We start from the raw sequence: 22,980 nt of genomic DNA, 5'->3' as shown, positions 1-22,980 counted from the left end.
ACTGAGTGCATAGTCATCACATAGGTAATACCTACCTGTGTATCAGAGCATTAGAGGTCAGGGGATGCCCAGCATATTTATACATTAAAAGTTTTTTAAGCTCAAAGATTTTACATTATGTTACTTTAAAACCTTAGGGGGGAAAACGACTTAAATATATAACCCATATATTGGCCCACATTTTTTATTTTATTTACTGCACTGGATGTTTTAAGATTATTTATTAACGTTCTAAAATTAACATGACATCCATTTCCTGATTATTTTAAGGATGAATCATAATTACAGTGTTGTACTCCAAAGCCCGTAATTCTATTTTATACTTAGAGGTTTTTAAGCTCCATATAAGTCTTCTCTAATTAAATCTGCAGGTAAAAATCTTTTATAAATATTTTTCTCCCTTATGCTTCTAAAATAAGAGATAATATTAATGTTTGCTTTTTTTTTACTATTTGCTTTTAAATGATATATTAGTACTTCCAAAAACTGGATAAAAATGTAGCAAAAATCCATATTATACTCAATGGTGAAATATAAGAATCATTTACTTTAAAATCAGGATAAAACAAAGATGTCTGTTATCACTGTTTCTATTCAATACTTTTCTAGCTTTCTATAAGAGCAGCTAAAGAGAAAAAAATAAGCAAAATTTAGAGGATTTCAAAAGGAAGAAATAAGGGGCCCCTGGGTGGTGCAATCAGTTAAGCTTCCAACTCTTGGTTTTGGCTCAGGTCATGATCTCAGGGTCGTGAGATTGAGCCCCAAGGCAGGCCCCAAGCTCAGTGAGGAGTCTGCTAAAATTTCTCTCTCCCTCTCCCTCTGCCCTTCCCTGCACTAGCTTGCTCTCTCTCTCTAAAATAAATAAATAAATCTTAAAACAAAAACAAAAGGAGGAAACAAAATTTTGCTCATTTTAGGGGTGCTTGGATGGCTTAGTCGGTTAAGGGTCTCACTTTTGCTCAGGTCATGATTCCAGGGTCCTGGGATCAAGCCCTGTGTCACTGGGCTCACTGCTCAGGGGGGAGTCTGCTTCTCCCTCTCCCTCTCCCTCTCCCTCTCCCCCTCCCCCTGCTTGTGCTCCACTCCCTCTCAAATAAATGAATAAAATCTTTTTTAAAAAGTATACTCATTTGGGAATGATATAGTGAACTAAATATATAGGTACCTTCATCATATATATGTGGCTATTCATCTCTTCATTTGCTTTCCCAGAAGAAGGCAGAACTCCTATTTTTAGCTCTTAGACTTAAGGCATCATCATTTGACTTGGTTTTGGTCAGCTAGACATATACTTGCAAGAATTCTATCTGAAAGTGTATTGTGTGAGAAAACATGTTTTTGGAGAACTTTAATTTATGCTCTCATTGGTAGTGGCAGAGGCACCATAAAGATGTCAATTCTACCAAAATTAATCTACAGGTTCAATGCAATTTCAATCAAAATACCCACAGAGTTTTTATGGAATTTGACAAACAAATCCTAAAATCCATATTTAAGAGCAAAGGTCTAGAATAGTTATATAATTTTGAAGGCAAATACCAAGGGATTTATTCTTCCAGCAAGCCAGACATACTAAGGTTATAACACAGTTATTAAAAGACAGGCATAGTTGAGTAGGCCAATGGAATAGAATAGAGAGCCGCAAGATAGACCAAATTGAAACATGAACAAAGCAAGGAAGAACAGATGAATTATTCGAAAAATGGTGCTTTAATAATTGGTTATCTCTGGAAAAAAAACCCAATTCATTCAAAAAATCAGATCAGGTAGAGAAAAGATGCAAATAATAATAGGAAACCTTACTTGATGTTTATTACATGCCTGCTATAGTTTTAAGCATTTTACATACGCCAACTCTTCTTCCTCCTAACAGCCCTAAGTAGTAGACATGGTTAATATCATCCATTTTATAAATGAGGAAACTGAGGCAAAAGAGGTTAGTTAAATTGTCTCAGAGCTGTGATTTGAACTTAGGTAATCTGCCTCTTGAATCTGTTTTAATATGCTGTACACTGATACGCTATACTGCACATCTTTTTTTTTTTAAGATTTTATTTGTTTAATTAGAGAGCAGGGTGAAGGGCAGAGGGAGAGGAAGAGAAAGAAGCTCAAGCAAACTCCATGCCAAGCATGGAGCCCCATGCAGGGCTCTATCTCATGACCCCAAGATCATGACCTGAGCCGAAATCAAGAGTTGAATGCTTAAGCAACAGTCACCCAAGCACCCCTGGGAAGGGCAGATTTCTAAAACAAGATTCCAAAAGTGGACATCCTAACAGAAAAGATTGATAATTGAATCTAAGAACTTCTTTTCATCAAAAGACCACAAAGATAGCAAAAATACAAGCTACAAATGTGAAAAGATACATATTTACACTAAAGAACTATGATTAATAAGAAAAAAAGGAAACTACAATGGAAAAATAGACAAGTGACAGAAAGTCATTTCACAAAAGAGGAAACTTGAACTGTCAATAAACATTTAAATATTCTCAAAGTTAAAAAAATGGGCAAAGGATATGAATAGATGGTTCTCCAAAGAAAGATAATAAATAGGCAATAAGCACATGGAAAGATGTTCAACATCATTAATCATCATTAATCAAACCATACTAAAACACCACTTCACGCCCAGTAGGATAGCTATAATCAAAGAACAAAGAATAACAAGTAAGACAACGATATGGAGAAATATGAGCCTTCTGGGGTGCCCGGGTGGCTCAGTCGTTAAGCGTCTGCCTTCGGCTTGAGTTGTAATCCCGGGGTCCTGGGATTGAGCTCCCCGCCGAGCAGGGAGCCTGCTTCCACTCTCCCACTCCCCCTGCTTGTGTTCCCTCTCTCACTGTGTCTCTCTCTGTCAAATAAATAAATAAAATCTTAAAAAGAAAGAAAGAAAGAAAGAAATTCGAGCTTCTTATACTGCTGGCGAGAAGGTTAAAGTGGTACCGTGGTCTGGACAACAGCTCCTTAAACATAGAGTTTCTCAACTACTAAATATAGAGTTACCATATGATGCAGCACTTTTACTCCTAGGAGAAATGAAAATGTATGTCCACATAAAAACTTGTATATGAACATTCATAATGGTATTATTTACAATAGCCAAAGAGTGGAAACAGTCCAAATGTTCATCAACTGATGAGTGAATAAGTATATATCATGTAACAGAATATTATTATTAATATTACTGATACATGTTACAACAAGGATGAACCTTGAAAACATGCTACATGGAAGAAGCCAGTCATAAAGGACCACATATGATTCCATTTATATGAAATATCCAGAATAGGTACATCTATTAAGATAGAAAATAGGTTAGGGCTGGGGGCAGAGAGGGGAGGAGGAGTGGAAGAGTTGGAAGGTTTTGGCCAAGGACTGCCAGGCTTCTTTTTGGGATAATACAAATATTCTAAGATAATTGTGATGATGATGCATAACTCTGTGAATATGCTAAAAAGCCACTGCTTTGTGTAATTTAAGTGGGTGAATTGTATGTTACGTGAATTATAGGTTAATACACTTGTTACTTTAAAAAGTGCACCTGCAATAATTTGCAATTAAAAAAAAGAGAGATGAGGAAAAGCATTACAATTTCTGTTATAAAGTCTGGTAACAACAAAACCATAAATGGAAAGAAATTCTAGTCATGGTTCTTCCAGTGTCTAGTTGTAAGATCTTGGAACACTAGTCACTTAACCTTTATGATCTCAAGAATCATCTCCTATAGATTAAGGATTGTATCAATGCTAGTAACTCATGATTCTAAACAATGGTTCTTAACTTTTAGGATCACAGATCTCTTTGAGAAGTTGATAAACATCAGGAGCATTCTGTGAATCAGGAACAAAGCACTGTTAATTACTATTAATATTTAATATTGTTCTGAAAATTTGGGCAAATGAAATAAAAATAAATAGTGTAAACATTGGGAAAGAAAAACAGGTTGTTATATACTCAGAAAACCTAGACAAATTTTACTGAAAAAAAACCATGAGAATTAGTAAAAGTATTCAAGAAAGGGTCCTAAATTCATAAAATCAATAGCAATGAACAAGACTAACCTAATTAGAAAAAATTTTTTTTAAAAAGGTATCACATTCAAATCCATACTCCTGAATTAGAAGGTTAGCTCAATTAGTGAAAATTTCAGTTATTTTTCAGATATTTGGGATTTTTTGGATCTGTTTCTAGTATTGATTCATAATTTAATGCCATTGTGGTCAGAACATTGTATGAATGAATGATTTTAAATTATTGAGAGTTGGTTTAAGGCTCAGAATATGGTCTGTCTTGGTAAATGTTCTGTGCATACTTGAAAAAAATTATGTTTTCTGCTTTTGTTGGGAGGATGTTTTCTAAACGTTAATTAGGTAACATTGATTTGGTCATGTTCTTCAAGTCTTCTATATCTTTGGCTTGTATTCTTATATCTATCTGTTACATTTATCTGTTATCTTATTATTATCTGTTTATTCTTAGGGCTGCTATAACAAAAAAATTGTCACAAACTGAGTGACTTAAAACAACGGAAATTTATTTTCTCACAGCTTTGGAGTCTAGAAGTCCAAAATCAAGGTGTCAGCAGGGCCATTCTCCCTTGGAAGGCTCTAAAGCAGAATCCTCTTCCTCTTCCCTTTTCTAGCTTATGTTGGATACTGACAATCCTTGGCATTCCTTGGCTTGTGGCAACTCTAGTCTCTGACTCTGTTATCACTTGAATTGCTTCCCTATGTCTCTGTGTCTTCAAATCTCTCTCTCCTTATAAAGACACGACTTATTGAATTTAGGGCCCACTGTAATCCAATATGACCTCATCTAACTTGATTACATCTGTGAAGATCCTATTTTCAAATAAGGTCACATTTATAAGTATAGAGGTTAGGACTTCAACACATCTCTTTCATGATGCATTTGAATCCACAACACTGTCCTTATATCTATTCTTATATCTTACATCTGTCCTCTGTTTCTTTAGCCTTAAAGTGGATTTTTTGGTGTACATCTATTATTATTGCGAGAGAAATCTGAAAATCTCTGACTGTAATAGTGGGTTGGTCCATTCCTCATTTCAGTTCTACCAGTTTTTGCTTTATGTATTTGAAGCTCTCTATTTGGTGCATTAACATTTGGTATTGTAAGTCCTCTTGATAAATAGGCTTCTTTGTTAAGAATGTACACTATCATTGCTCCTATTCAGCATAATACTGAAGGTCTTGTTAGCATAGTAAGGAAAGAAAGAAATATATGGTTTATGGATCAGAAAGAAAAGTAAAATAAATCATTATTTGGCCAATGATATTATTTTTTTTTAAGATTTTATTTATTTATTCATGAGAGACAGAGAGAGAGGCAGAGGGAGAAGCAGGCTTCCCAAGGAGCAGGGAGCCTGATACAGGACTCGATCCCAGGACCCCGGGATCATGACCTGAACCGAAGGCAGACACTTAACCATCTGAGCCACCCAGGCACCCCGATGATATTATTTAGAGAGAAAATTTTTTTTTATTATCATAGAAAAATTATTTACAACAGAAAGAGTTCTACAGGTTTGCTAGATAAAAGATCAAAAAATCAATTTTGCTTTTACATATCAACAACAGATCCCTAGAAAATAGACATTTGAAAAGATACATTTTTCAATAGCAATTAAATATTTGACCTTATTGGAATATATATATATAATATATATTTATGTGTATGACACATATAATTTTTAAAACATGGAAGTATTTTGTGAAGAAAACTACAAAACTTTATTGAAAAACTAATTTTTTGGGGCGCCTGGGTGGCTCAGCCGTTAAGCGTCTGCCTTCGGCTCAGGTCGTGGTCCCAGGGTCCTGGGATCGAGCCCCACATCGGGCTCCCTGCTCTGTGGGAAGCCTGCTTCTCCCTCTCCCACTCCCCCTGCTTGTGTTCCCTCTCTCTCACTGTGTCTCTCTGTCAAATAAATAAAACCTTTAAAAAAAAAAAAAGAAAAACTAATTTTTTTTAAAGGCTAAATAATTTAAAAGAATACTTAAGTAAATAGATATACTTTATGGACTCAACACTGTGAAAATGACAGTTCTTCCCAAATTAACCTGTAAATTCAATTCTAAAATTAAGAATATGAGGAATCACAAAAGAAGAAATCAGTAAATTTTACTACTTCAAATTTAAAACTATTATTTAGCAAAAAATGTAATATTCAGAAAATAACATGACAGAAAGAAAGATTTATCATAAACATAATAAAAAACAAATATGTTTTGGGGTGCCTGGTTAGTGTAGTCAGTTGAGCATCAGACTTTTGGCTCAGGTCATGATTGCATGAGTTGTGGATCAAGCCCCACGTCAGGTTCCGTGCTGAGTACGGAGTTGGCTTGGGTTTCTCTCTCCTTTTCCCTCTGCCCCTCTCCACCCCTCTCTAAAATAAATAAATAAATATTAAAAAAAAAAAGCAAACATGTTCCTCATGTATAGTTTCTATGAAGCCTTTCAGTGAGAAACATATTTGCTTTTTGTTATATTTATGATAAATGTTTTTCTATCTTTTTGTTCTTATGCATATCTCAAATCAGTCCCACTTCTTTCCATCCTCAGTTATTGCCTCACTTTCCTGTTTCATTACACCTCACCTCAATTTTTCAATAGCTCATTAATTGCTCTTTCACCCTCCAGTCTTGCCCAGCTTCAATTACATCCTCTAGAGTAAACTCTCTAAAATGCATATCTAAACATGTTATTCACTTTCATAAAAATTGTCAGTGACTCCCCATAGGCCAAATCGCTGGCATAACATATTAGGATATATTTTGACCTCACCTTTGTCCTCCCACCAGTCTCTTGCCCCTCAAATGCATTCTGCTCAAATTTCACCTTCTCATGAGATACAATTCTGACTTTCAAGTTTAGCAATAATGTGTACTTCTACATGTCTCATAGCATACTTTAATATAGAATCTATCTCATTGTAATATAATTATTTGTTTTCTTACTTGTTCCCCCATCTAAATTTTTAGTTTTTTGAGAGCAAGTACAAAGTAGGCACTCATTTCATCACCCATGTAAGATAAATGAGAGAAGGCTATAAAGAGAGAAATCATGGAAGTTTTACTTGGCAGCTCTGTAAATTAATGTCCCACTTTTGAAAAGCAGTTTAGTGGCATGTATCAAGAGCTATGGAAGTGTTCATAGTCCTGCACAGATTGGTTTAGAATAAGGCCAACAATCCTTCTATAATCATATCCTGACTACTGAAAGTTTGAACCATATGGGCTGCTCTCCATGGTTCTGAACTATACTTGACCATCAAGACACAAGTCTAGTTCACTAATATCTCCTGTGTAATCTTTCCTCAGAGATGTGAAGCAGAGTAGGAAAGAGGAGGCAATAAGAAAAGAAATGTAAAAGACAGATGAAGAGAGATTATTACAAAGGCATAATCACTTAGAGATTCAGGTAGAAAACAGATTTATTTTGAGATTATTTTCAAATAGTTTCAGCTGCAAAATTCCACTATAAAGGAATCAATGCAAAGGAACCAATAGAGTGAAAAGACAACAAATGAGATGGGAGAACATATTTGCAAACCATATATCTAATATATACTACAACTCAAAAGCAAAGAAACTAATAACTAATAAGATGGGCTAAGGACTTGAATAGACATTTCTCAAAAATATATATAAATGATCAACAGGCATATGAAAATGTGCTGAATGTTACAAATCATCAAGGAAATGCAAATCAAAACCAAAATGAGGTAACACCTCATACCTGTCAGGATGGCTATTATCAGAAAAACAAAAAAACAAGTGTCAGCAAGGATATGAAGAAGGTAGAACTCTGTACATTGTTGCTGGAAATGCAAAATGGTGCAGCTACAATGGAAAACAGTATGGAAGTTCCTCAAAAAATTAAAAACAGAATTGCAACATGATCCAGCGATCCCACTTCTGGGAAATTATACAAAGAGATTAAAGTTAGGATCTTGAAGAAATGTTAGCACATTAATGTCCCACATAGCTCTATTCACAATAGCTAAGTGTGGAAATAAACTAAATGTCCACTGACTGATGAATGAATAAAGAAAATATTGTATATACATAGAGTGGAATATAATTCAGCCTTAAAAAGAAGAAAATTCTTCAACATACAACAACATGGATGAATCTTGAGGACATTTTGTTAAATGAAATAAGCCAACCACAGAAAGATAAATACTGTATGATTTCTCTTACATGAGTTATCTAAAAATTCATAGAAGCAAAGAGTGAAGTGGTGGTTGACAGGGGTGGAAGGGAGGAAGAAATGGGGAGTTACTAATAAATGGGCATAAAGTTTCAGCCAAGCAAGATGAATATGCCCTAGAGATTTGCTGCACATACGGTCATCAATAATATATTGCACACTTAAACATTTGTTAAGAGGACAGATCTCTTAAAATAAAATAAAATTTAATTTAATTTAAAAATGGAATAAAAATGAAGTTGTTTGCCTAATAATACAACCTCAAAATATACAAAGCTAATATTTGAAGGATTAGGGGAAAAACAGACAAATCTTTTTAATAATTGATAAAACAAGCAGAAAAGGGTCAATAAGGTTATTTAATATTTGAATAAGGCAATTAACAAAATTGACCTAATCATTACACAAAATATAGTACAATAAAATATAGTCCAACAACTGTAGAATACACATTCTTTTCAAATGCACATGGAAAAATTATTCAAATAAATCATATGCTTGTGAGAAATCAAGAAATCAAATATTGGGTGCCTAGGGGCTCAGTCGGTTAAGTATCTGCCTTCAGCTCAGCTCATGATCCCAGGGTCCTGGGATGGAGTCCCGCATCAGGCACCCTGCTCAGGGGGAAGCCTCCTTCTCCTCTCCCCTTGCTCCTCTCCCCTGCTCATACTCTCTCTGTCAAATAAATAAATAAAATCCTTTTAAAAAATCAAATATCAAAGATTACAATCATAGAGAGTATGTTCTCTGACTACAAAGAAATTAAGCTAGAAATAAATAACAGAAAGGTAACTAGTGAATCCACAAATGCATGGAAATTTCATACTTCTAAATAACTCCTGGCCAAATAAGAAATCAGAATGAAATAAAAATATTCTGAGCTAAATGCTAATGAAAATATATCATTTCAAAGTTATGGAACTCAGCTAAAGTAGTGCTTAGAGGGAAATTTAAGACTTAACTATTTAGGGCACCTGGGTGGCTCAGTCGTTAAAGCATCTGCCTTTGGCTCAGGTCATGATCCCAGGGTCCTGGGATTGAGCCCCACATCAGGCTCCCTGCTCCACGGGAAGCCTGCCTCTCCCTCTCCCACTCCCCCTGCTTGTGCTCTCTCTCTCTCTCTCTCTCTCTCTCTCTCTCGCTGTGTCTCTGTCAGATAAATAAATACAATCTTAAAAAAAAAAGACTTAAATATTTACAAATAAAAAGAAATGCTGGCAGTCAACTATTTAAAGAAGCTAAAAGAAAATTAGCAAATTAAAGAAAATAAGGAACCAATACAGATAAGATCAGAAATAAAAAAATAGAAAACAAATTGGGATAATTCAACAAGGCAAAATGTTTATCTTTGAAGTTTTTATTAAATCTTTTGCAGGGTTGCCTGGGTGGCTCAGTCGGTTAAGGTTAAGCATCTGCCTTTGGCTCCGGTCGTGATCTCAGCCCTGGGATTGAGCCCCACTGTGCACGCATCTCAGCATTTCATCAGGCTCCCTGCTCAGCGGGAAGTCTACGTCTCCCTCTCCCTCTGCCTGCCCCTCCCCCGCTTGTGCGCAGAAGCACGCGCGTGCACTCTCTCTCTCAAATAAATAAATAAAATCTTTAAAAGAAAACAAAACCCTTTGCAAAATTTAACAAGAAAAAAGAAGGTGCAAATATAGGCATGAAAAAGCAGACAAAAGGATGTGAAAGACATTAAAAGGATAAGGAGAGAATGAATTAATTGTGTCAATACATTTGAATATTTAGATGAAACTAGTAAATCCCTTACAAAATGGAAACCAAAAGAAACAGAATATGTATATAATATTATACTATTGAAGAAATTGCATCTGTAATTTAAAAAAATTCTCACAGGGTGCCTGGGTGGCTCAGATGGTTAAGCGTCTGCCTTCGGCTCAGGTCATAATCCCAGGGTCCTGGGATCGAGTCCCCGCTGAGCAGGGAGCCTGCCTCTCTCTCTCTCTGTCTCTTAAGAATAAATAAATAAAATCTTAAAAAAAAAAATTCTCACAGAGCAAACTTCAGTCCCTAGTGGCATTATTAGTAAATACTATCAAACATGTTCAAAAAAATGTATCCTAAACTCTTCCAGATAAGTGAGAAAGAGAGAACACTTCCCAACTCATTTTACCTAACCACCATAACATTGTTATCAAAACCTGACAGTCAATTACAAAAACAAGGAAATTCTGGTTTATTCATAAACATAGGTGCAAAAATTATAAATAAAATACTAACAAATTAAATTCATATGGATATAGGTGTTGACACAATGACCAAATTGGGTTTATTCCAAGGAGTGTAAAGTTCATTTAACATTTATAAAACCAATCATTATAATCTACCACAATAACAAAACAAAGGAGAGAATCATTCAATAATTTCAATCGATCCCAAAAAGCATTTGGTAAAATTTAATATCTCTTCATATGAAAATACCTATTGATGCTAAAAACTCTCAGCAAATAAGGAAAAAGGATATACTCTATCTGATAAGAGGTATCTACCAAACTCCTACAGAAAATATATTTGGTGATGAAATACTCAGTCTTCTAAGAGAAAGAAAAGGATGTCCACTATCGCCACTTTTATTCAACATTTTACTTGATATAAACTATGCAATTAACAAGAAAAACAAGTAAAATCCACAAAGAATGGAAAGAAAGAGATAAAACTGTCATTATTCACAGATGATATAATTGTACACATGAAAATCAGAACTTTGCATCAACCAGTAGATTCAATAAGTGATTTTAGCAAGGTTACTGGATATAAGGACAGTTTATATAAAAATCACGTATATTTCGGGGCACCTGGGTGGCTCAGTCGGTTAAGCCTCTGCCTTCGGCTCAGGTCATGATCCCAGGGTCCTGGGATCGAGCCCCGCATCGGGCTCCCTGCTCGGTGGGAAGCCTGCTTCTCTCTCTCCCGCTCCCCCTGCTTGTGTTCCCTCTCTCGCTGTGTTTCTCTCTGTCAAATAAATAAATAAAATCTTTTAAAAAAATAAAAAATAAATAAAAATAAATAAAAATCACTGGGCGCCTGGGTGGCTCAGTTGGTTAAGCGACTGCCTTCGGCTCAGGTCATGATCCTGGAGTCCCTGGATCGAGTCCCGCATCGGGCTCCCTGCTCAGCAGGGAGTCTGCTTCTCCCTCTGACCCTCCCCCCTCTCATGTGCTCTCTCTCATTCTCTCTCAAATAAATAAATAAATAAATAAATAAATAAATATCACATATATTTCTACATCCTAGAGAAAAGACGACATAATACAATCTAAAAAATTAAATAATAAAATGTTAAAACAGTGTAACACTCAATTGCATCAAAAGACATCAAATACTTAAGGAAAAAATTAACGAAAGATATCCAAGAACTATAATCAGAAAATAACAAAACATCACAGAGAAAAATTAAAGACTCAAATAAATCAAGGTTGTGCTATCTTCATGGATTTGAGAACTCCATATTTTAAAGATGACAATTCTTTGCATGTTAAAGCAAGTTTTTTGCAGAAATAGAAAATTTAGTAAAACTGATTCTAAAATTTGTATCAAAGGGGTGCCTGGAGGCTCAGTTGGTTGAACGCCTTACTTTGGCTCACGTCATGATCTCAGGGTTCCCTGCTCAACAAGCTGTCTCTCTCTCTCTGTCAAAAAATAAATAAAATCTTTAAAAATATGTATATATAATTGACTTTTGTATATTGACCTTTTACCTCATGACCTTGCTAAACTTTTTTTTTTAATTCATTGGTATATAGCTTTTCTTTTTTTTAAGATTTTATTTATTTATTTGTCAGAGAGAGAGAGAACACAAGCAGGGGGACCTGCAGGCAGAGGGAGAAGCAGGCTCCCTGCTGAGCAAGGAGCCCCATGTGGGACTCGATCCCAGGACCCCGGGATCATGACCTGAGCCAAAGGCAGACGCTCAATGACCGAGCCATCCAGGCATCCCTAAACTCCTTTATTTCTAGCACGTGTTCTTTAGCATTTTATAAGTAAATAATCATGTCATCAACAAAGATAGCATTATTCATCCCTGATATTCATGTTTTATATTTATTTTTCTTTCCGTAATACAATGACTAAGACTTCCATCACAAGGTTGAATAGAAGTAATGAAGAAGAGTGTCCTTTACTTGGTCCTGAACTTTAGAAGGAAAACATTCAATATTTCACCATTGATTGTATTCATGATTCAGATGTTAAATGAATCATGAATGGGTATTGAGATTTTTTTTCTGGTATTGAGGTTTTTTTTCTGCATCTATTGAAATGATGTTAGTGTTATTCTCTATTCAGTTAATATGGTGAATTATACTGATTTTCAAATGTGACACCAATTTTGCATTCCAGGGTAGAACTCTACTTGATCATGATGTATTATCCTTTTTGTATATTGTTGGCTTTCATTGACTAATTATTAAGAATTTTTGAGTATGGGGGCGCCTGGGTGGCTCAGTCGTTAAGCGTCTGCCTTCGGCTCAGATCATGATCCCAGGGTCCTGGGATCGAGCCCCGCATTGGGCTCCCTGCTCAGCAGGAAGCCTACTTCTCCCTCTCCCACTCCCCCTGCTTGTGTTCCCTCTCTCCCTGTCTCTCTCTCTGTCAAATAAACAAAATCTTTAAAAAAAAAAAAAAGAATTTTTGAGTATGTGTTTATGAAGGATGTTAGTCTTTAATTTTATTTATTTTTTATATTTGTCTGGTTTGTGGTTATACTGGCCACATAAAACAAATTGGTAACTGTTCTTTCTTCATCTATTTCTTTTTTTTTTTTTTTAAGATTTTTTATTTATTTATCTGAGAGAGAGAATGGAAGACAGAGAGCATGAGAGGGGGAGGATCAGAGGGAGAAGCAGACTCCCTGCTGAGCAGGGAGCCTGATGCGGGACTCGATCCAGGGACTCCAGGATCATGACCTGAGCCGAAGGCAGTCGCTTAACCAACTGAGCCACCCAGGCGCCCCTTTCTTCATCTATTTCTAAAAGAATTTATGTAAGAGTGATGTTTTTTCTTGAATATTTGAATATTCACAAATGAAACTGGGGCTTTCCTTCATGGAAAGGTTTTTGATGAAAAAGTCAATTTCTTTAATAGATACAGTAGTTCTCCCTTATCTTTGGTTTTGCTTTCCATGGTGTCAGTTACCTGCAGTCCATTGCAGTCTGGAAGCAGATGATCCTCTGACCATATGTCAGAAGGTTAATAGTAGCCCAATGTTATGTCACAACGCTTACATCACTCATCTCGCTTCATCTCATCACATAGGCATTTTATCATCTCACATCATCATAAGAAGGGTGAATACAATATAATAAGATATTTTGAGAAAGAGAGAGAAACCTCATTCATATAATTTTTATTACACTGTTAGTGTAATTGTTCTATTTTATTAGCTCTTGCTGTTAATATCTTACTGTGCCTAATTTATGAATTAAACTTTATCATAGGTGTGTATGTATCGAAAAAACATAAGATACAGAGAGTTTGGTACTGTCTTCAGTTTCGGGCAGCCACTGTGTGTTTTGGAACATATGCCCTGCAGATAGGGGGGACTACTGTATAGCGGTATTCAAATATTATTCCATCTTCGTCAGTTTTGGTAAGTTTTATTTTTCTAGGAACTTTTTCATTTTATATAATGCATCAAATGTATTGGTAAAATGTTTTAATAGTATCTTTTTATTGTTACTTTAATGTCTATAGGATCTATGGTAATAATTCTTGTATCATTCTTATTATTGGTGGTAATGTATTTATTTTTTTCCCTTGATTACTTTTCTAAGGCTTGACTAATTATGCTAATCTTTTTAGCATTACTAGTGAATAATGTAAAATCAGCTCGTACATTTATTAACTTTTTCTATTGTTTGAGGTTTCCTATTACATTGATTTCTACTTTTTGCTTTATTTTCTGCCTTCTACACTTTTAGGGTTTGCTTTGCTCTTCTGTTTTTAAGCTTGTTAAGGTGGAATCTTAGATCATTGATTTTAGACCTTTCTTCTATTTATTAATTTTTTTTTAAGTAAACTCTACGCCCATCATGGGACTCGAACTTATCACCTGGAGATCAAGAGTTGCATGCTCTACCAACTGAGCCACCCAGGTGCCCCAGACCTTTCTTCTATTTAACATTAGAATTTAAAGCTATAGGGGTGCCTGGGTGGCTCAGTCGGTTGAGCGTCCAGCTCTTGATTTCAATGGAGTCGTGATTTCAGGGTTGTGAGATCGAGCCCCACATTCAGCCTGGCAATGGGGCTCCATGCTCAGCAGTAAGTCTGCTGGAGATTCTCTCTCTTCTCTCCCTCTGCCCCCTCCCTGTTTGTGCATGCTCTCTCTCTCTCAAAAAATAAAACTTTAGAAAAAAAAAATAAAGAATTTAAAGCTATAAATGTTTCTCTGAGCACTGCCTTAGTTGCATCCTCCCCAGAATGGATATCCTATATTTTCATTGTTACTCAGTTTGAAATATTTTTCCAATTTCCCCCTGTCATTTCTTATTTGATCTATGGATTACTTAGAAGTTTGTTTTTTAACTTCTAAATATTTGAGGTTTTCCAAGTATTATGGATTGAACATTTGTGTCCTTCCAAAATTCATATGTTGAAGCCCTAACCCCCAGTGTAGCTATATTTGAAGATGGGACTCTAAGAAAGTAATTAAGGTAAAGAAGATTTAAAAAAAAAAAAAGTTATGTGAGGTCATAAGGGCGGGGCGCTGATCCAATAGAATTAGCATGTCCTTCTAAGAAGAGACTTCAGAGAGCCCTCTCACCTCTCCTCTCTCTTCTCATGCACCCATGTGAGGACATAGCACGAAGTTGGCTATGTACAAGCCAAGAAGAGAGGACTCACCAGAAACTAAATTTGCTGGCACCTTAATCTTTTTTTTTTTTTTAAGATTTTATTTATTTATTTGAGGGAGAGAGAGAGTGAGAGAGAGCATGAGCAGAGTGAAGGGCAGAGGGAGAAGCAGACTCCCCAATGAGCAGGGAGCCCGACGTGGAACTCGATCCCAGGACTCCAGGATCATGACCTGAGCCAAAGGCAGACACTCAACCGACTGAGCCACCCAGGCGTCCCATGGCACCTTAATCTTTAAACCACCTATTCTGTGGTATTTTGTTGTAGCAGCCTGAGCAACCTAATATACCAAGATCTCTTGTTTGTGATTTCTAATTTAATATTGCTGTAGTCAAATAGCATTTTCTACATGATTATGATTGACTCACTAGATATTTTTTAATGAGTCAACATCTTTGAGTCAATATTCATGAGTAAACATGAATTTGAAAAGAAATTTGAAAGGTGCAAGCAAAGAGAACAACTCTATAGTTGTTAGGTGTAGAGTTCTGTCAATATCAGTTAAGGTAGTTGATAGTTTAGTTCACACCAACTATGGTGACAAATACTTTTAAGAGGTTTCTAGTATTTTTAAATAGTGGCAACTAATAATTAATTTTGCTCTACACTTTTTCATTTCTATGTGTAATAACTCAATTAATTTCATACTGATAGGTGATTTTAGGGTTTATATTTTGGACTAAATCCAAGGCATGCATGTTGGAAAATTGGGTCCCCATGTCTAAGACCTTTTCTCCTCTGAGACAAATATTTAGAAATCAATGTGCTAGCCTTGCTTTCTGCTGATGGGCAGTAGTGACGCTGCACTCTCAAGTTTTGGCTGATAGCAGCTTAGAGTAAACATCTTAAGAATAACAATACTTTTCAGTGACGCCTGGGTGGCTCAGTTGTTAAGCGTCTGCCTTCAGCTCAGGTCACGATCCCAGGGTCCTGGGATCGAGCCCCACATTGGGCTCCCTGCTCAGTGGGAAGCCTGCTTCTCCCTCTCCCACTCCCCCTGCTCGTGTTCCCTCTCTCGCTGTGTCTCTCTGTCAAATAAATAAATAAAATCTTAAAAAAAAAAAAATGCTCTTCAGACATAAAATTTAAATGGAAATTTTGTATAATAGTGAAATGACAGATCTGGGGGGCCCTTATTTTGAGGTAAAACACTTTAATAGCACTTCTATTATCTATTTTAAGGGTCAAACACTGATTGTTTCTAACACTGTAGAAAATTGAGACAATTGTTTGGAAAATTCAGTTCTTTCTTCATCCACTTTTCTTGCTGATCCCACAGTTTCCAAAATGAAGCAAACAAAATAAAACACAACCAAGTTAGTCAGAGTTATTTGGACAGTTCAGACCAAAAGGGTCATTTGGTTTGAATTATATGGTTTGCTTTCCCCAATGAATCCTTCTACCTTGCCTATGTATAGATAATTGTCTTAAGGTTGCTAGCATGGAAAAACAAATGAGTACATTTTCCAGAAGGTAAGATGACTCAGGTCACTCATTTAAACTCACCTTGGAATAACTCATCTTGCATTTAAAGTTGTGTACAGGGGCACCTGGGTGGCTCAGTTGGTTAAGCATCCAACTCTTGATTTCGGCTCAGGTCATGATCTCAAGGTTGTGAGATGGAGCCCCACATGGAGCCTGCTTAAGATTCTCTCTCTCCCTTTGCCCCTCCACCCCACCACTGTCTCTCTCTGTCTCAAAACAACAATAACAACAACAACAAAGCATAATAATAATTTTTTTAAAAAATAAATAAAGCTGTGTACATAAAAACACCAAAGGGTACAAGTGTTAATAGATTGTGTGATCCAAAGTTGGCTCTGGGTACTTATTTACTTTTGCTTGCATATGATTGCTTGCATATTTATGCAATGCTCTAAAGATTATAAGAAGACTGAATTCCTGATATTGTTTTTGTCTTTAGAATCTTGAGCAAGTCCCTTAGTCTACATATACCTAAATTCTCTCATTTTTTAAAATGAAATTCTTTCAGTAGGGCATTCCCAAAGGTCCAAAGATCTAAAATCCTTTCCCAATACTTCAAAATATATGGTAAGATTAAGGAAACTTTTGCTTGAACTCTTAGAATTCCAAGTAGAAATCTCTGAATAATGATAGCTCCCACTTACCGAAGGCTAGACACTGTTCAGAGTGTTCTACATGCATTAGTCCATTGAAAATTTGCAACAGTTCTAAGAAGTGGGTCCTATTATTATCCTGACTTCACAACTGAGGAAACCAAGTCACAGAGAAACTGACTCACCCAAGAAGTCCCATGTAGTAAGTGGTAGGGTTGGAATCTAATCTCTGACAGACTCTGACTCCACACTATTATCTACTATGTGCTATACCCCTTCTGTTGCCCTGAATCTTTATAATATCATAACTTGTATTTCAAGTTTCTCCTCAATAATACTCAATAAATGAATCTGAATAGAATTTTTTTTTTTTTTTTTTTTAGTGAGAGAAAGTGCTAGTGGGGGAGGGGGAAGGCAGAGGGAGAGAGAATCTTAAGCAGGCTCCACACTCAGCATGGAGCCCCACACAGGGCTTTATCTCACCACCCTGAGATCATGACCTGAGCTGAAATCAAGAGTTGGATGCTTAACTGACTGAGCCACCCAGGCGCCCCTAGAATTCTTAATAATAATGTCTTTGAAAAATTAAATAGAGTTGGCATTTTCTAAGTAATACTACAAGGTATGAAGAATATTGATTTAAAAATAATACTCAGCATTTCTGCTTTAGTTTGAGGAATACTGGCACAAGCTTTAAAACCGTAAGAACAAAGGTTTATTAGAATACACCAGAATAAACTTATAAAATACATCTTGGACTTGCTGTTCATGCATTTTTTTTTAAATTTATTAAAGATTTTTATTTATTTATTTGACAGAGAGAGAGATAGCGAGAGCAGGAACACAAGCAGGGGGAGTGGGAGAGGGAGAAGCAGGCTTCCTGCCGAGCAGGGAGCCCGATGTGGGACTCGATCCCAGGACCCTGGGATCATGACCTGAGCCGAAGGCAGACGCTTAACGACTGAGCCACCCAGGCGCCCGCTGTTCATGCTTTTAAGCAACTGAGTCAATGTCCTGGCCCAGTTTCCCTCTGGACAGTATTTTGCTACCACAAAACTAACTCTAACCTTCCAAAATATGCAGTGGGCCAGAATGGTGAAGTTAGGGACATGATCTTTATACAAGTTACTACAAAAATAAAATGCAGAGGTTATTACTGATACCCATTAAATTCACTGGCCTTACGAAGACATTTGATACCCTGAGTTTTGCAGTCATTAATCAGGTTTGGGATTCCAAAAATTTCAAGACTATTAAAGTTTCTACAGTGTTAAAACTGGTCCCATTAAATGACAAAGAACTTTGAAAAATAGTATTTCAAATACTATTCAAAATACCACACAATTCAAAATAGTATTTCAAAGGTAGTATTCAAATATAAAGTAGTATTTTTACCATCAGAATCTGTAGGCTTCTCTATTCTCAATACCAATGGACTGAAATCTGAGAATATACAGTTCTCCTTTTGTGCATCTAAATGCCTTCTGGAAAGGAAAGGACCCTTACTCTTTCCAGTCTCCTTGCATGGATCTGTGCTTAATCTCACTGCTCTGCTGAATGCTGAACCCCTTGCTTGCAGAGGCCCTGCCAGTCCTTCCTGTCTCCTTCTGCAGAGCTCCACCCTCCTATCATGCCCCCCCCTTATGTCATATGCCCTCACTGGCTTTGCCCTGTCACCTACTCCCCACCCCCTCACTCAGGGCATGCATCCACGAGGGACACTTTATTGAGCCACTCTGCCCACACACAGGATGTGATACACATGAGATGCGATTCTCATCCTCCTTCTGAAAGTCAGAGAGCACTTTCCAGGATGATTCTCTGAAAATTGATAACAGGTTTTCTTGCAGAAAATTGCAGGGCAAGTTGAACTCAATCTATCTTAAGAAAATTCTCTTAAAGTTTCGATTCTTAAAAAGCCAAAAGACTATATTTCTGGCTGTGCAAGTTATACATATCTTGAAATTATGTCCTTGAGGTCATAAGAAGAGATATTTTATCCTACTTATGCTTGGAAATAGACATCAGAAATATGAATGAGACCACGCACAGCATTGCAGTCGGTTTAGAGCTGTGAGTAACATGTTTCCAAACAATAGCCAGAGGTTCTGTATCAACTTGTACCAGCTAAAGCTTTTCAAATGTATCGTAGAATTGCGCAGTGTGGCCTCATTCCTTCATCGGATTCTGGTTTTCACACTGACCGATCAAAGGGCAAGAAGGGACCTAAAAATCTAATTTTCAAAATAGAATTAAAAGCTACAGAATTCCAGCCAGGTGATAGTTTAGCCTCTGCTTGGTTGCCTCTGATGATCGAGTACCAAAGCAAAAGTCTAATCCACATCTTAGCTTGAGCTGAAACATGCCTCCTCATGACTTCTACCCTTTGTCTGGATTTTGCTTTCCAGAGCAATATATAGCAAAAATACTATCTCCTTTTACATATGCAAAGAGAGCCAGCTAGCTACTGTGTGCCCTTATAATCTGCTCTTCTCTAAACTAAAAATGTACACCTATTTATAGTTCCATTTAGGCATGGTTTTAAGTTCCTTTTCCATTTTCCCCTCATTTCTCTGAGAACACTTCCATTTGTCTGTATTGCCCTAAAAATGCAGTGTTAGAATTGAACAGCATTCCAGATGTGATCTGATCAGTATAAAGTATAACACAATGATTATCTTCCATCATTTGGAGAGTATACTTCATTTTTTATGTATTTTTAAAGTTTGGGGTTTTTTTTTAGTAACCTCTACCCTCAACATGGGTCTCAAACTCACAACCCCGAGATTAAGAGTCACATACTCCTCTGACTGAATCAGCCACACACCCCTGGAGAGTATACCTTTTTAATGTCATTTAATATGTAGGAATTTTTTATAGCGACTGTCATGTATGTTGCAAGCACTCCAAAAGTATTTCTGAATGTTGTTAAAAGCCTAGCCAGCATTGGGGCGCCTGGGTGGCTCAGTCGTTAAGCGTCTGCCTTCGGCTCAGGTCATGATCCCAGGGTCCTGGGATCGAGCCCCACATCGGGCTCCCTGCTCAGTGGGAAGCCTGCTTCTCTCTCTCCCACTCCCCCTGCTTGTGTTCCCGCTCTCGCTCTCTCTCCCTGTCAAATAAATAAATAAAATCTTAAAAAAAAGAAAAAAAAGAATAGCCAGCATATTTTGCTTATTTTGTTTTTTTGTTTGTGTGTGTATGTGTATTTTTTTTTTAAGATTATTTATTTATTTATTTGACAGAGAGAGAGAGCAAGAGCGGGAACACAAGCAGGGGGAGTGGGAGAGGGAGAAGCAGGCTCTCTGCTGAGCAGGAAGCCCGATGTGGGGCTCGATCCCAGGACCCTGGGATCATGACCTGAGCCGAAGGCAGACGCTTAATGACTGAGCCACCCAGGTGCCCCTGTATGTGTATTTTAAAGAAAACTTGCAGAATATACAGTTAAAGTTTATGGGACATCTAATTTTGTGTCCACCTTCTCAGTATATTTGATATTTATGTTTAACATGGGTATTACACCCTTTTTAAGGAATGGTTGCATTAGCATTGGTAAGCACTTTCACTTAATTTTAAGTCAGTCTGTCAGCTGCTCAGAAGTGATTCTTGCCTGCACAAAATTCCACTGGGTAGGACTTATTCAGAGCATGAATATAATAAGAACTGAGACCAGCTACTGTATGGTGGCAACACCTATAGATATCATGGGCCTTCTCCAAGGGAACAAGGGGGATATTATTGGGGAAGCATCCCCAATAGAAAACTGGCATGATCCATTTTCTTTTTTTTTTTTTTTGTAAGATTTTATTTATTTATTTGACAGAGAGACAGGGAGAGGGGAAACACAAGCAGGGGGAGTGGGAAAGGGAGAAGCAGGTTTCCTACTGAGCAGGGAGCCCAATACGGGGCTTGATCCCAGGACCCCAGGATCACAACCCAAGCCAAAGGCGGACTCTTTAACGACTGAGCCACCCCGGTGCCCCGGCATGATCCATTTTCTAATGTAAATATGAGAGATAGATTTACTTATTTATTTTTGAGCAGAGTAGATGTTTCAGTAAAATGAAGAAATGTTTTCTGTAGTAATGATAGGGATCAGGTGCGAGAATATCCTTCTCAAAATTCCCTTGGGCCAAGATTGGACAGAGTTAAGGAAGCACCATTTTGTCCAAGCAGGTGATTGCTGGGAACGGGATATAAAAATTATTTGTTCACCATCATATCTCCAGCAGTCGATACAGTGCTTGGCAAAGAGCAGACTCTCAAAAAAACTTTGGAAAGTAAGTCAAGAAAGAAGGAAGGGAAGAAAGGCTGGAGAGAAGTTTCAGGATTACTGTGAAGATTAAGAACAGCAGATAAAGACCCAAATACTGGTGCAAAATGGGACTTTCAAAATCAGCATCCAATCTCCTTATAGATATCATAACTGGAGACACGGAGGAGTTAAGTAATTTGTCCAGGGTGACAGATCCTAGTCTAGTTAGTTACTGCACCACCCCTCCATGTTAGGCCTCGGCTCTTAAGCCATTGCCCCTTACCCAATACCAGCCGAGCCGCAAAAGGAATTATTAAGGAAAGGCCCTGGGGGGCGCCTGGGTGGCTCAGTTGGTTAAGCGACTGCCTTCGGCTCAGGTCATGATCCTGGAGTCCCGGGATCGAGTCCCGCATCGGGCTCCGCATCGGACTCCCTGCTCGGCGGGGAGCCTGCTTCTCCCTCTGACCCTCCCCCCTCTCATGCTCTCTCTCTCAAATAAATAAATAAAATCTTAAAAAAAAAAAAAAAAAAAAGGAAAGGCCCTGGGTTCTTGCATTCTGGCCCCAGACTAGTTACCTTAGCATGTCCGGATTGGAGGAATCTTGAGAAAAGGTCTTAGCCCTCTTTGTACTATTCAGGGCTAGACAAAAGGGGCTCAAAATTGGGAACAGGACTTAGCACTCTCAAAGAAGACAGCTTGCGGGTAGAAACGAGGCCCTGACAACACAGATGAAATCGCGCTTCTCCCTGAACCAGCGCTGGAGGAGGTTCATGCTATCTCTGGAACACAGAGAAAAGTTCTGCAGCCAGTCTTTGGGAAATGTTTGGTTAAATGAGCTTCACTGCAAGACTTCTATACTAATAAGAGTTTTGAAACTCCAAAAAGCAAATTGGTTCTCAGACATTGTCAAATGTATTTGGCCACGAACCTCTAACTTTTTCTGAAGATTTAATGGACTTAATTTCCCAAGGAGTACACTCAGGGACAATGGTTTTCAATTTTTTTTTTTTTCTGTGACTTCAGGTAGGGGGATAGATTTCGTGTCGGAAACCAGGACACACATACTTGTGAATGTAACACTGACAGGAATGTTTATAAGACAATACTTAGCTCTTCTATAGGTGCTGTGCCTATTTTCTATCCTGCTTTTCTTGCATTCCCATGAATCCTGGATTTTGAAACCCAGTAAATGGATTTCACAACCTACCTGTGGGTCACAATCTATAGTTGTAAACTTCTGCCCTAATAAGTACTGGTGTGTGATTTAGTCATTTCTCCTCCTCTGTATCCTTTTTAGCTTCCTCTTACCTGTAAGCTGCAATATTGTTGACTGAATCAAAGATTTACCTGGGATGGATCCAAATAATCGAGTGGGGTTAGATAATCTTCAGCCATTTCATTATGGTTATACCGAAGCATACCTTGAAGGAAGCATAATTCATTTTTTTTAAGATTTTATTTATTTGAAAGAGAGAGTGAGCGAGAGCAGGGTGAAGGGCAGAGGGAGAAGCAGACTCCCCACTGAGTAAGGAGCCCGATGTGGGACT

The 22,980-nt window shown here is 37.3% G+C and overlaps 1 long non-coding RNA gene across 1 annotated transcript in view; it reads left to right on the top strand.

The window, feature by feature from the left end:
* Positions 1-22,980, top strand: part of LOC135362501 (uncharacterized) — a 46,162-nt gene that overhangs the window by 3,509 nt on the left and 19,673 nt on the right. Inside the window, exon 2 of the long non-coding RNA XR_010407273.1 lies at positions 13,689-13,840. This is a non-coding gene — a long non-coding RNA (uncharacterized LOC135362501). The remainder of the gene's footprint in view (positions 1-13,688; positions 13,841-22,980) is intronic.

This window comes from Mirounga angustirostris, unplaced genomic scaffold, assembly GCF_029215605.1.
Source record: "Mirounga angustirostris isolate CCGP_5_RB_7025 unplaced genomic scaffold, mMirAng1.0.hap1 SCAF_14, whole genome shotgun sequence".
Taxonomy (NCBI): domain Eukaryota; kingdom Metazoa; phylum Chordata; class Mammalia; order Carnivora; family Phocidae; genus Mirounga; species Mirounga angustirostris.
This window is presented reverse-complemented; position numbering and strand designations above follow the sequence as displayed.